General features: G+C 45.2%; 1 long non-coding RNA gene across 1 annotated transcript in view; it reads right to left on the bottom strand.

Moving 5' to 3' along the window:
* LOC139036222 (uncharacterized) overlaps positions 1-14691 on the bottom strand; it is a 278465-nt gene that overhangs the window by 85447 nt on the left and 178327 nt on the right. The window contains exon 2 of the long non-coding RNA XR_011488925.1: positions 2826-2898. This is a non-coding gene — a long non-coding RNA (uncharacterized lncRNA). The remainder of the gene's footprint in view (positions 1-2825; positions 2899-14691) is intronic.

Genomic DNA, 14691 nt, shown 5'->3' with positions numbered 1-14691 from the left:
ATTGCAGGCAGATTCTTTACTGACTTTAGCTATGAGGGAAGCCCCTTCTTTCACTTGTAAGGCTGGCATAAGATCAGAGCCCTCATCTGGATAATCTCCCCAACTCAAGGTCCATACTTTAGGTCACAACTGCAAAATCTCTCAGCCATATACCGTGCAACATTCATAGGTTCCAGAGATCAGGGCAGGTACATCTTTGGGGGAACATCCTCTACCTGCCACACTTTCCTTGGGTGTGTGTGAAAGTCACTCAGTCGTGTCTGACTCTCTGCGGTCCCATGGACCGTACAGTCCATCTAAGTCTCAGCCAGAATACTGGAGGGGGTAGCCGTTCCCTTCTCCAGGGGATCTTCCCAACCCAGAGATGGAACCCAGGTTGCCTGCACTGCAGGCAGATTCTTTACCAACTGAGCTATCAGGGAAGCCCATATGGTCCTGAAACCACAGTGCTTTTGGAACTTCTTCCCTTAAAGTCACTTTCAGCACTTAAATGCTAAGTCTACCTCATTCTTACGTGACCATTCTGCAGTGTTTGACATTGACATGATCTGTTTCTTGAACACTCGGCTTCCACTTGCTATGATGCTGTCTGCTCTTCTTTTACCCCTCGGCCTATCCCGTATTGAATCCTTTATCCATATCTCTGCCTCCTTCTCTGAATGCTCTGGCTTCCCCTATACCTCCAGGACTGTATCCAGCTCTCCCAGACCTTAGTTCTGAATCATAACAGCTTTCTGAGCAGCTCTGCTTGGGTGAATTGGAAGCTCCTTTTCACCCAGACCTGACCATTTCCTCTTCCTGTGTTATATACGTCATCACAGCAGCACCAAACCTCCTCCTTCCGTAACTGGTCCTTAGGAGCCGTTCTCTCCTCCCACTCCTGGCCCTTTCCCACACCTCTCCACCCAGTCAATCGTCACGCCCCGTCTGCCTCACCTCCTGAGTATCTTTTGTATCCTCCCTGTCCTCTGTCTTCCTGCTGCCCCACATCCATCCTTCAATGCATCTAGCAGCTTCTCATCTTTGTGTCCTGTTCCACTCACTCCCAGGCTTTCTGCACATTCAGACATAGATGTGATCTTGTCACTACTCTAAAAACATCGGTTCCTCCTAAGTGTCTATTGACGGAGGGATGGATAAAGAAGACAGTGTACATTGTGGTGTGATGAAATATTACTCAGCTGTTAAAAAGAATAAAATAATGCCATCTGCAGCAACATGGATGGACCTAGAGACTGGCATGCTGAGTGAAGTCAGACAGAGAAAAAACATTGTGTAACATTCTTTATATGTAAAATCTAAAAAGACATGATACAAATAACTTACTTACAGAGCAGAAACAGATTCACAGACTTAGAGAACGAACTTATGGTTGACAGCGGGGAGAGCTGGGGGAACAAATAGGGAATTTGGGATGCCCAGGTACACATTGCTATATCTAAAATGGATTGCCAACAAGGACCTACTCTATAGCACATGGAACTCTGCTCACTGTTATGTGGCAGCCTGGATGGGAGGGGAGTTTGAGGCAAAATGGATACATGTATATGCATGGCTGAGTCCCTTTGCTGTCTGTCTGAAACTATCACAATATTGTTAATTGGCTATATCCCAATACAAATAAAAAGTTTTTAAAAATCTGTTGCTGTTCATTGCCTAGCCCACGGTGGACACAACTGTGCATGCACAAGCGTGCGCATACACACACACCCTTAGCCTCAAGTTGGGCACTAGGCTTATCACCTGCACTTCTCCCCCTTGCTGCTCATATTCACAGAATGGTCTGCAAACCAGCCCCATCCGCATCACCTGGGAGCATGTTAGCAACACAGAATTTCTGATGCCTCCTCAAACTCGCCTAATCAGAATCTGCATCTTAGTGAGATTCCTGTTCAAATTCTGTGCACATTAAAGTTTGAGACACATTGTTCTAGCGCTGTGCCCTCCAGAGTGGTGACCTTTTGAGTATGGAAACATCTTCTAGAAATTATTTTTATGTGTAATCTCTTCCATCTTAACTTGGACTTTGAAACATATTTTATGAATCACCATTTGAGCAAATCATTCCTACCATTCCTGTCCTTGTGCTTTTGCTTACATACTACTTCCTCTGTCTGGAGAAATTTTCCTTCTCCTCTGACTGTAACTAGTTTCTGCACCCTCCAGCATCACCTCCTCCAAGAAGCCTTCCCCACACCTTTAAACAGATCATTGCTCCCATCACCACACTCTTATAGACAAGCTTATAGAATTGTTCATTTCCGCGTTTATCTTTCCATTAGTCTGTGGGCTCCTCAGGTATGAGAACCGTGTTATCTATGTGTCCTCAGGCTATATGGCACAGTGATAGTTTTTTAGCTAAACAAATGACTATCTAACTTGAAAAAGTCAGCTCAATCTCAAACACTTTTCTATCTTTCATGTCTCTATTCAACCAAAGACCCAGAAGACAAACTAACTAAATGAAGTAGAGATAGGTGATCCGCTGAAGAAAGAGTTCAAAGTAATGATGGTAAAGATGATTCAAGAATTTGCAAAAAGAATAGATGTATAGAGTGAGAAGTTGCAAGAGGTTTTTAGCAGACAGAAAAAATAAAGAACAACCAAACTGAGTTGAGGGATTACAATAACGGAAATGAAAAATATCAACATATTAGAAGGAATCCATAGCAAAATAAATGAAGCAAAAGAACAAATTTTTCAAAACCACAGAGAGTTATTTTTTTCATCTTTTTCCTCAGGTTGCAGGTTTTGGCTGATTTCTAGGTGTCATCACACCAGCTGGACAGAGAAGTGAAAGCAGATAGGGTCTGATCCTCACTTACCTGCAACCAACCCAGAGCATTTCTGATCTGGTTCCCATCTTCCAGTTCTGTGTCTGTTTCATGTGCAGATATGCTACAAGGGAGAGAGAAAGACAGATGTTTAGAATCAAATGCTTAGCACCTTTTGCTCTGGCCAGACTTTGAGCTTAATAAACGCTTCAAGACCATGGTCATGCCCACATGGAGCAAAACCCCCAGTTCACAGAAACTCATTTGATTTTTCCATTTGCTCCAGAGTGACATTGGCTGGTTCTGACCCTAACTGGTGAACCACTAATGGGCATTAAGCGCCTTAGTGGTACAGTCTGACATCTTAAAGCAAAATGCCAACTAATAAAATTTTCAGATGGGCATCTTTCCTTAAATCACTTACAATGAAATTTTCATGGCATATTCCTTAAATCATTTACAATGAAATTTGCTATGTTCACAGAGGTCAAAAAGACAGATTGTTGGACCAAATACATCTCTTCACATGAAACTTGTGTCCTATCTACCCCACAGGGTTACCCTGAAGGTCTAATGAAATAATAATGTGTAAAAAAAAAAAAACTAGACACATTACAATTCTATGCAAATGTATGCATGTCACTCTCATTAATATCATTACCATATTTTAGTGACTCCTCAAATTTCACTTCTTCTAGTGAGTAGTCACACACCTTCTACACTTCTCCAATATTTCTTTTTCCTGTCTGTTCTTTTTCTCACCCTCTTTGTGAATTTGGAGGGGGGAATGCACATCCCTTAAAATACAGTCTTTATCAACGTAGAGGGGTGTGATGGGGGAGGGTGGGAGGAGGGTCAAGAGAGAGGGGACTTAGGTATATTCATGGCTGATTCACGTTGTCGTATGGTAGAAACCGACACAACATTGTAAAGCAATTATCCTCCAATTCAAAATAAAAAATAAAGATAAAATATTTTAAAAATAGATACAGTCATTATATAATGCACACAGGGCAAGGGCTTACAGAATCCACTGATGCATTTCATTCATTTGGTCCAATCAAGATTTGAATAAATTATACATCTTTCTCCTCCCTGAAATTTCATGGATCTGGCGCTACATAGAATTATAATGAAAGCTAAAAAGGTGACATAATCTTCTGTTGTTCTAATATCCCCGACCTGCTATCATATATTATCGGATCCTAAAATGATGGGTGGACACTTGCTCATGTGGGGAGTGCAGGCAGGCAGCAGCTAAGGTGAAAACAGGAAACAATAGGAAAGACTCACTGAGGCCTCATCAATAGCCATTTGATGTCTCTTTTCAAATATTCACTACAGTTAAAGGTATGTTGTTGTTGTTGTTGTTCTGACAACAACAAGTTGCTGAGTTGTGTCCGACTCTTTGTGACACCATGAACTACAGCACTCCAGGTTTCCCTGCCCTTCACTATCTCCCTGAGCTTGCTCAAACTCATGTCCACCGAGTCAGTGATGTCATCCAACCATCTCATCCTCTGTCACCCTCTTCTTCTCCTGCCCTCAATCTTTCCCAGCATCAGGGTCTTTTCCAGTAAGTCAGTTCTTCGCATCAGGTGGCCAAAGTATTGGAGTTTCAACTTCAGTATCAGTCCTTCCAATGAATATTCAGGGTTGATTTCCTTTAGGATTTACTGGTTGGATCTCCTTGTCGTCCAAGGGACTCTCAAGAGTCTTCTCCAACATCACAGTTCGAAAGCATCAATTCTTCATCACTCAGCCTTCTTCATGGTCCAATTCTCACATTCATACATGACTACTGGAAAAGCCATAGCTTTGACTATATGGACCTTTGTCAGCAAATTGATGTCTCTGCTTTTTAATACACTATCTAGGTTTGTCATAGTTATTCTTCCAAGGAGAAATTGTCTTTTAATTTCGTGGCTTCAATCACCATCCACACTGATTTTGGAGCCTAAGGAAATGAAATCTGACACTGTTTCCACATTTCCCCATCTATTCTCCATGAAGTAATAGGACCAGAGCCCATAATGTTGTTTTCTGAATGTTGTTTTAAGCCAGTTTATTCACTCTCCTTTTTCACCTTCATCAAGAGGCTCTTTAGTTCCTTTTCACTTTCTACTGTTAAAGTGGTATCATCTGCATGTGTGAGGTTGACATCTCTCCCAGCAATACTGATTTCAGATTGTGATTCATCCAGCCCAGCATTTCACATGATGTACTCTGCATATAAGTTAAATAAGCAGAGTGACTATATACAGCCTTGATGTACTCCTTTCCCAATTTTGAACCAGTCTGCTGTTCCTTATCCAGTTCTAACTATTGCTTCTTGTCCTTCATACAGGTTTCTCAAGAGGCAGATAATATGATCTGGTATTCCCATCTCATGAAGAATATTTCACAGTTTGTTGTGAGCCATATAGTCAAAGGTTTTAGCATAGTCAATGAAGCAGAAGTAGATTTTTTTTTGGAATCCCCTCGCTTTTTCTATGATCCAGAGGATGTTGGCAATTTGATCTCTGGTTCTCCTGCCTTTTCTAAGTCCATCTTGCACATCTGGAAGTTCTCAGTTCACATACTGCTGAAGCATAGCTTGAAGGATTTTGAGCAAAATCTTGCTGGATATGAAATAAGTGCAACTGAACAGTAATTGGAGCATTCTTTGGCATTGCCTTTCTTTGGGATTGGAATGAAAACTGACCTTTTTCAGTCCTGTGGCCACTGCTGAGTTTTCCAAATTTGCTGGCATAATGAGGGCAGCACTTTAACAGCATCCGCTTTTAGGATTTGAAATAGCTCAGCTGGAATTCCATCGCCTCCACTAGCTTTGTTTGTAGCAATGCTTCCTAAGGTATGTAGGATCCACCGCAAATTGAATTCAGCAAACTTTGCTCACTACCAGTGCTGCACTGTGCTAGGTTCCACAGTTAAAATAGCTAACTGAAATATACAAAGATTTGATGATTATTGATTGAAATCCCCCAAAACTAACAAAATAATTTAAATAGAAATTAATAGGAGACAGAAAAAGGATGCATACTACAGTTAACATATAGGAATAGCTAGGATGGCAGAGAAGGATTAATTTAGATTTAGAGAATTAAGAAAACCTTCTCAAAGTAGGCAGCCTTTGACTAGGGCCCTAAGGAACTGAGAATCGGGTAGGCACGTTGGGCAGAGATTCCCATGAGAAGGAACAGTGGAGTGAGAGCAGGCATGGGTGTGGCAAAGAGCAATTATCTGTACAGAGGAGGGAATTATAGTGTGTTGTGCAGTGGGTCTGTTATACATGGCAAACAAGCTTTGTTTGGAATGAAAAATGAATAACCATTATATTTAGTTCCATGCCTTTCTTTTAATTTAGCCAGGCTCACTGATATATAATTTACAGACAGTAACATTTTCCCAAGTGTACTTATTTTCACATCTCGCTTAAGGCCCAATGCCCAACCCTAACCCTAACAAAAAGCCTTGTGCATGGTAGAGTTTCAACAGCTACCAGCCTGGCTTGATATAACTTCAGAAACTTTTCTTTTTCCACAGGCTTTCTTGTACGACCCTGAGCTCACAGGCTAGATGGTGGTAATGTCTGTCTTGACAGCGGCCTGACTTTAAAAGGTCCCTTGATTTCACCAGGGCTTCCCTGGTGGCTCAGCTGGTAAAGAATCTGCCTGCAGTGCAGGAAACCTGGGTTCGGTCCCTGGGTTTGGAAGATCCCCTGGAGAAGGAATCAGCTACCCACTCCATTATTCTGGCCTGGAGAATTCCATGGACCATATAGTCCGTGGGGGTCACAAAGAGCCAACTTCTCACTTAATCATTTAGAAATTGTTGCATAAATATCAACTCTCCAGAGTGTCAGAGCATTTTGCAGTTTGCAAATAGCCACAGGGAATCCTAAACAAAATATGAGGCAGGACATTTGATATTTCTCACTCCATGATGAATAGACAACATTTTCTAATTGAGACTTTGTGAAAGGCAGAGATTGGGTTTCATTAGGAGGATATTAGATTGAGGAGAAAACACTTGAAGCAGTCACATTTGACTGCTTGAAGCCCTTTCTCTCCACTGATGCTCACATATGCAAAGCAGGTATCATTTGCCTAATCTGACAGATAAGGAAAAGGACTTGAGAGCTGAGCGACTCTTTGAAGGTCATGGGCATAGGTGGCAAGCAACAGACATGGGACTAAAACTCGAGTTCAGTGCAGTGCTCTTCAACAACAAGCACAAGGCAGTTTTGAAGGTAAAAGAGCAAAAATCACCTTTCAGACACGACCTCTGAACAGTGTTCCTTGGCTTCAGGAAACAAAGTACCATAGGGATTTTAAGTGGAAAGGGGTTCCATGTTCACAAAATCACTGGAGGGGCTGGAAGGATTAGGCTGTAGGTTGGGTCTCCAGGAATGACTCCTGGCATTACACTGCTGACCCAATCTATAGGAAAACTGCTTCTTCCTCCACAAACAGAAGGTGGAGAGGCGGCCCTGGGAATGGCTGTGTTTCAGACCACAGCCCCTGTGGGACTCTGGAAACTATTAGCATGCCGCTGTGATTGCCTCTCTACTCATATGAGCTGCCGATTATACAAGAGAATTCTGCTACAGAAAAGTGGCAGCATCTTTAAGACCCTGTTTGCCAGCACCATTGGCCAAAGCTGTAGAAATCTGACCTTCTGTCTGAGTTCCCCATTTCAAATCTCCCATGAGTGCCTCTCACTGGGGAACCCAGTCTGCCTCCATAACCCTAGCTGCAAGGGATTCTTGGAGATATAGCGCTGGAATAGATGCCAAGTACCAATCTACCTATGACAGGTGAATTCTGGCCCTGACAGTCTCCCAAGATAGATCAGAAATAGGTTTCTTGGGCTGTGCTTTAAAGGCAGACGTCACAGGCAATCTGTGTCCAGGTGGAATGTGTGGTCACCTAGGTTGTACTCAGAATAGGGAAGGGGGTACTCCTTGTGTTGTGGACAATCCACAGAGACTGTGAGCAGAATGGCTGTCCCTGGCCATTCTGCTCAGCCTTCTCCACAGCTGTCTGCAGGAGGGCAAGGTTTAGTTATGACTTTGACACAGAGAGAAAGCCATGTGTATGGCTAGGTTAGGAATTACTTGGAAGTGAAGGCTCTCCCAGGGTGCTCTGGCCCTGGCTAAAGGACAAAGGTTAAATGGAGGTCAAGACTGACTTGAGGAGCCTATAGCCACAGCACCTGCTCTGGTCAGGTATTTCCATCAAGCTTTCATAACTTGACTTTAACATAAACAGGCCTGAAAATGAACATGTAAGTTTTTATCTAAATCAAAATCAATTATGTTATGCTAAAATGTCTTTGAATTGACTTTGCTTTATGGAAAATTAAAGATAAAAATATACTCTCTCTCCCTCCATCCCATATGTTAAACACACACACACACACACACACACACACACACACATGCCAGAATCTTTTTTACTGTATTATTTTTTTAAATTATTCCTCATTTATTTGTCTTTCTGACTTTTCTCTCCAGCCAAACCCATAATATTGTATTGGGTTCTGGCTTTACCACTTCAGTAAGAAACTAGAATATACCCAGAAGATAGCAATTAAAACAGGGACAGGTCTAGACTCCATGTCAGGAGATTATTAGCCTTGGAAGAGAAGCTTATATAGTCAAAGTTCCATCATTACGGAAGAGGAGTGTCATTTGCCCTTTGTGGTTTCAGACGGAGGAGCCTGGACAAATGACTCAAAGTTACCGAATGGAGTTTAGGCTCAGTTATCATTAGATCTGGCAGCACATGAAACAAGCTACTTCCCTGGATGTCTCCTAGGGAATGACATACCACCTCTAATCACATTTACCATTTGGCCACCTGTACCTGGGGCTTCCCAGGTAGTGCTACTGGTAAAGAACACGCCTGCCAATGCAGGAGACATAAGAGAGGGGGGTTCGATCCCTGGGTCGGGAAGAGCTCCTGCAGGAGGGCACGGCAACCCACTCCAGTATTCTTGCCTGGAGAATTCCATGGATAAGAGGAGTCTGGTGGGCTACAGTCCACCAGACTGAAGCAACTTAGCATGCACATACACACACCTGTATCTGATTGGATTATGTGCCTTTTGCTCCCATCGGCCTTGAAGCAACTCGGGGACACAGATCCTATGCTTTTGTTCCTGTATCTCCAGCTCATTCCACATTGCTTGCCATGTAGTAGGCACTTGATACAATCTCGATGAAAGAATGAAGAATGGCAAGGCCAATGGACACAAAAAAATATCGGCAGAGGAGGTCTGACTGCAGATAACCAGTGATGCTGAAGGAAACTGGTACCTAAGCCATGGCTTGGCGGAGAGAGATGCTCAAAGCCTGTCATGAGCACAGACTCCAGGTGGAAGCTAGTAGGGGGTGCAGGTGATTAGACGTGTCTGGGCACCGATCTGTCAAGCTTTCTCAGCACACATCTGCAGCAGCAGAAAAGGCTGCTTATTTTGGCCTGGGGGTAGTGGCCGAAAAGATCCTATGTATAGAAGGTCTCTTGTTTCCAGGTCTTCAAATACTCTCTGCACATGATCTCAGTCATCCTACCTCTTCCCTGGGAAGATGCCGGCAGGTGGCCTCTTCCACAGGCACACACCAACCAGCCTGTTTGGACAAGAGTCTGTGCAATGCCTCCTCCCTGGCAGGCAATCTGAAGAGTCAAGAAAGGACGGTCTTTCAGCCCCAGTGACACCACTTTTCCTTGATACTAGTGACTCACTGGTCATTATCAACACGTGAGTTGTCAATCACAAATCAGTGACCTGTGTGACTTGGCACTGGGCTGTATCCCTGAGACTGAGTGAGTGCAAAGGTAGTATGTGTGCATTTGATCCAGTGTAAGATGTTGAAGGGCTTTCCTGGTGGCTCAGATGGTAAAGAATCTGCCTACAGTGCAGGAAACCCAGGTTCCATCCTTGGGTTGGGAAGATCCCCTGGAGGAGGGCATGGCAACCCATTCCAGTATTCTTGCCTGGGAACTCCCAGAAGAACAGAAGAACCTGAAGAGCTACAGTCCATGGGGTCACAAAGAGTTGGACATGACTGACTGGCGAACACACACAAGGTGTTGAAATGAGCTCCTTCTCCTACACCCGTTCCCCCCTGGCCTCCCACTTCCCCTGAGGCAGCCCCTCTTCTCAGCAGCTCCCAGAAGGCCTGGGATCATCATTCCAGTTTAACTGCTACCCAAGAGCATCATCTCTTCATCAGCCAGCACTGGGCCATCACCTTATTTATAACATCCCTGGAGCGAGCTACCTGGCCCTGCCCTTAACCCTTCCCCTGCCACTCCAGCTCACAGCATCTGACTGCTTCTCCACTCAGTACCTCTCAGGTTCCGCTCCCAAGATCAACAAACACGCTGTCCCACCACCACCACGCCGCCCCCATTCCTGCCAGCTGACTACCCCAGGGTCCCACTTGCAACTCTCCCCTCTTCCAGAAGCTCATTTGGTGGCCCCAGGAGGCAAGTTCATGAGCACAGACAAGAAAGGTCTCTCTGCTAATTCACAGGAAGAGTATTCGTATCTTTTGACTTCCTACTTTTGATGAACCATGTAAAAGAAAAAAAAAAAGTGGGCTTTTAAAAAATATCATTGGCCTCCAACAGTAACTTATTAAAAAGCAAACACAAACTGCTGGTTGATTAAAGACCAGTCACTGCAGCCTATCTACACACTGAGGGGCCAGGGACCACCCATGACACGTGGCCAACACTGAAGCAGCCATGCTGCATGAAACACAGCGCATGACCGTTTTTAGGAGAGGAAGTGAAGAAGGGTGTCTTCAACCGAAACCTCAAGAGATAGAATGTGTGCAGAGTGAATCCGGGGGATGGCAAGTGAACCGTGAGCAACTCAGGAGTTCTAGCCCCTGTTCCAGCAGGTGGGGTTTCCTCCCAGCACCAACCTACCAGCCTGATTGACGGGATGCAAAGGACTGGGCAGGGGACCAAGCTCACGCTGGAAAGTGATCAGAGGATGGAAATGCAATCGCTGATCGTTTTGGGCTGAAAGCTCTGCCATTTGTTTCTTGTGGTGGCTAGGAAACCGAGACTAGGGCTGTCTGTGTCCTGAATAGTGAGCATACTGGGGGACCCAGACTAGGATGCTATGACCTAGTCGCCAGTTGTCTGGCTAGAGGTGACAAGGCCCTGCCTGGCCCCCAGGAAGCCTAAGGGAATCATCAACATTCTAACATCCCTCTATCCTTTCAGGCTCTGGCTAAGAGATGCAACAAAGCATCCGAAAGTGCTCCTGGCTTCTGAGTGCTGGCAGAGCTCTGGTCAGTTTCAGAAATGTCACCAATATTCAGTTAAGTGAGCCCCACACATAGTAGGTGCTCAGCAAATAATAGGCCCCCTCCCTTCAGAAAGAGTTTGCAATTCAGCTCTTAAGAACATGGCTTTTTGCAAGTACCATCTGGCTCTGCTATGTATTAACTGGGCAGCCTTGTGCAAAGCTTTAACTGCCTAGACCTCTTTCCTCACCTGCCCTAAATGGTTGTTGTCGTGAATTTAATTGATTTACGTAAGACAAAGCCCGATCCACAGTAAATGCTCTATAAACGGGAGCCACTATTTTCATCTGTGACTTTTCAGACCAGGTGTGTGTTGCATCAACACACCTTCGGTCTCCATATATTGTCGTTGGTTTGTATTTGCCTGACTGCTCACTCACACTGGCCTGTGGATTTCATGGAGCAGGAGCTATGGCTTCCTCTTTTCTGTATTCCCAGTGTGTAGCACAGGGATTGGCACCAAGATCCACTGAAGATATGACCATCACTTAGCCTGCTTGACACCCAGGGCCACACGCCTGCAACCGATGCACAGCACTGGCAAGAAGCAGGCTTTTCTCCACTGCCTGTCACCAGCTCTTTTTGTTCACAGCTCTGGGCCGTTCCTTTTCTTTCTTTCTTTGATTTTTGGCTGTGCTGGGTCTTCATTGCTGCACAAGGACTTTCTCTAGCTGCAGCAAGCAGGGTCTACTTCTCATGGCAGAGGCTTTTCTTGTGTCAGAGCACAGGCTCCAGGCACGCAGGCTTCAGTAGTTGCAGCTCTCAGGCTCTAGAGCACAGGCTCAATAGTTGCGTTGCGCCAGCTTCGTTGCCGCACGGGATGTAGAATCTTCCCAGACCAGGGATCGAGCCTGTGTCCCCTGCACTGGCAGATTCTTAACCACTGGATCACTCGGAGAAGTCCTGTTCTTTTTCTTAGTCTCAGTGTTATGAACCAGGAGTTACTCAAGGCGTGCTCTGCCCCAGACATCCCAAACCAGAGCCATGAGGATGGTGCCCTGAAATCTGTAGTTTAACAGAAACCCCAGGCGCTTCTGAAGTCCATGCAGCAAACGGGGTCAGCAGGCCACGGGCAGCCTCTGACACCGAAAGTTTCCTTTCCAACCTCAACAAGCAGAAGGCGGTGAGATGAAGGGTGAGGTCACCTGATCTCCCGCATGGATCATAGGGTTGGCAACATCCACAGGAGGACCCAGCGCTTCCTTCCTCAAATGCTATGGGTTCTATCAAATCCCCCGAACCTCCAGGAGCCGGTCCAGAGGCTCTGGAAGGAGGACAGACCCATTTACCGTGACCCTCCTGGGTGACAGATTCTGTACTGAGAAGCACGCCAAAGATGGATAAGTTAACATCAGTTGAATTTAGTCAAACCTAAATGCTATATTAGCTTCCCAGGCAGCTCAGTGGTAAAGAATTCATCTGCAATGCAGGAGATACAGGTTTGATCCCTGGCTTGGGAAGATCCCCTGGAATAGGAAATGACACACTGCTCCAGTTATTCTTGCCTGGAAAATTCTGTGGACAGAGGAGCCTGGTGGGCTACAGTCTGTGGGGTCACAAAGAGTCTGACATGGCTCATATTGGCCTCCCAGGTGGTGCTAGGGGGGTGAAGAACTTGCCTGCCAATACAGTCGATGTAAGAGACACTGGTTCGATCCCTGGGTCAGGAAGGTCCCCTGAAGGAGGGCATGGCAACCCGCTCCAGGATTCTTGCCTGGAAAATCCCATGGACAGAGGATCCTGGTGGACTATGATCCACAGGGTAGCAGAGAGTTGGATATGACTGAAGTGACTTGGCACTTACGCATAAACTCCATATTCCCTCAGGGTGGAAATTTTTTCTGAACAGCACAGAAGGTTAAAATGAAAACTTACCAGCTAATAGCTGCATTACAGCTGATGTTTCCATTAAAGCAAGGGAGATGTACACCTGTCAACTGGGGCCGCATTCATGTAAAATGCATCATTAAAGCTACTGAAGCTGCCTGCTTCGCACAGATGAGTCACCACAGCAACAGTGAGCAGAGATGCTTGGAGAATGGACCATGTGAACTGCCAAGGTGATCATTAAGTTCTTGGTTGATTTTTATCTAAATTATCTTGGCCCACAGCGTTGCATCAATGAGAGCCACTTACTCCACAGAACTGTGGCGGGAGATGAACAGCACATGCCTCTTTGGGGTGTGGGGCAGGCTCTGGGGAAAGTCAGCATGAAGAGCCCACCCAGCTCAGACAGATGTCCAGCAAAGCATCAGTTGACAGGCCCCTCAGATCTGGGAGATGCTTTCTGACCATGGACAAAAAGCCTATGCCAAACCTTTCATCTGAATTTGTACCCTGATCTCAGATGGTCCTATGCTATGTGCCCCAGTGAGCCTAACTGGGAGCAGAGCTGCCAGGATCCAGGCAGTCTCCTATGGCATGGCCAGAGCACAGATCAGAGCTGCCTTTCCTAGGGATGCTTCTGCTCCCAGGCACTGAGCACCCTGCAGACGGGGCGTGTCACAGCCAGAAGGTCTGAGTTCTGCCTCGTCTCCCAGGGATAGCAGACAGCAACATAAAACAAGTGGTTATCTAGAAGGATCCAGCTGACTCGAGTGCTGGGCCTGGACCAGGATGGAAAGTGGCCATAGAGAAGGGCAGTTTTGTCAATGGGCAGTTCTTCAAGCTTTGATACCCCAGTTAGGGAATTACCCCTGCTCTCCTCTTCTATTCCTTCCCATCAGCTCTTTTTTGAACAACTTACTGTCATTATCACATTCAACAAACGGCTATAAGAAGCAAGAATAGGAATCCTATTGACACCCCACCAACTAATCCTGAAAAAAGATGTGGAACCTTCCTGGTGGTCCCATGGCTAAGAGTCCGAGTTCCCAAAGCAGGGGGCCTGGAGTTCAATCCCTGGTCAGGGAGCTAGATCTTTCAGGCTGCAACTAAAGAGATCCTGCATGCTGCAGCGAAGATTGCACAAATAAATAAATAATTAAAAAAAAAAAAAACCTAGGTAGAGAAGAACTACAAATAGTCAATAAAATGAAAAAATGTGAATGGGGAAGATTAACGTGGCCAACTAAGATGTGGATTTCGTGAATGCACACTTCTTCTGCTGGATGTCAGAGGCCCTCCTGTTAACTTCTGCTAAGTGACTCCTTCAGAAACGTCATGGCATCACAGCTCCAGGTTCTCCTCTGCTTTCCTTTACTTCTTACATGCTGCTCGCCAGATTCCACCTTTTGTTCTTTGATGTTCCTATAACCCCGTTTCATGACCCGTTTGATAATGATGACCTAATTGTCTGACTCTCACAAGACTTCAGGCCGTAAGACAAAGGACTGCGTCTGTCTTGTTTTGTCATTAGCGTGTGTCTGGAATATATAGTTTAAAAGCAATCAATATATGCTGGGTGAGTGACTGGATGGAGATAAAGACCAATATGTAAGCAAATAGAGGACCACAATGCTTGTTGTTTGTATCTGTTCAGGTCTGGGATTTAAATGCATCATACCCAGTTACAAACACCCAGAAGAGATTAGTGGAGAAGAGTTTTGTTTGTCATGTACAGCTGCAAAAGACAAATTGGAGAGAAGT

Source organism: Odocoileus virginianus, chromosome 8, assembly GCF_023699985.2.
Source record: "Odocoileus virginianus isolate 20LAN1187 ecotype Illinois chromosome 8, Ovbor_1.2, whole genome shotgun sequence".
In the NCBI taxonomy this organism is placed as follows: domain Eukaryota; kingdom Metazoa; phylum Chordata; class Mammalia; order Artiodactyla; family Cervidae; genus Odocoileus; species Odocoileus virginianus.
Note: the sequence above shows the minus strand (reverse complement) of the source record. Positions and strands in the feature narration are given on the sequence as shown.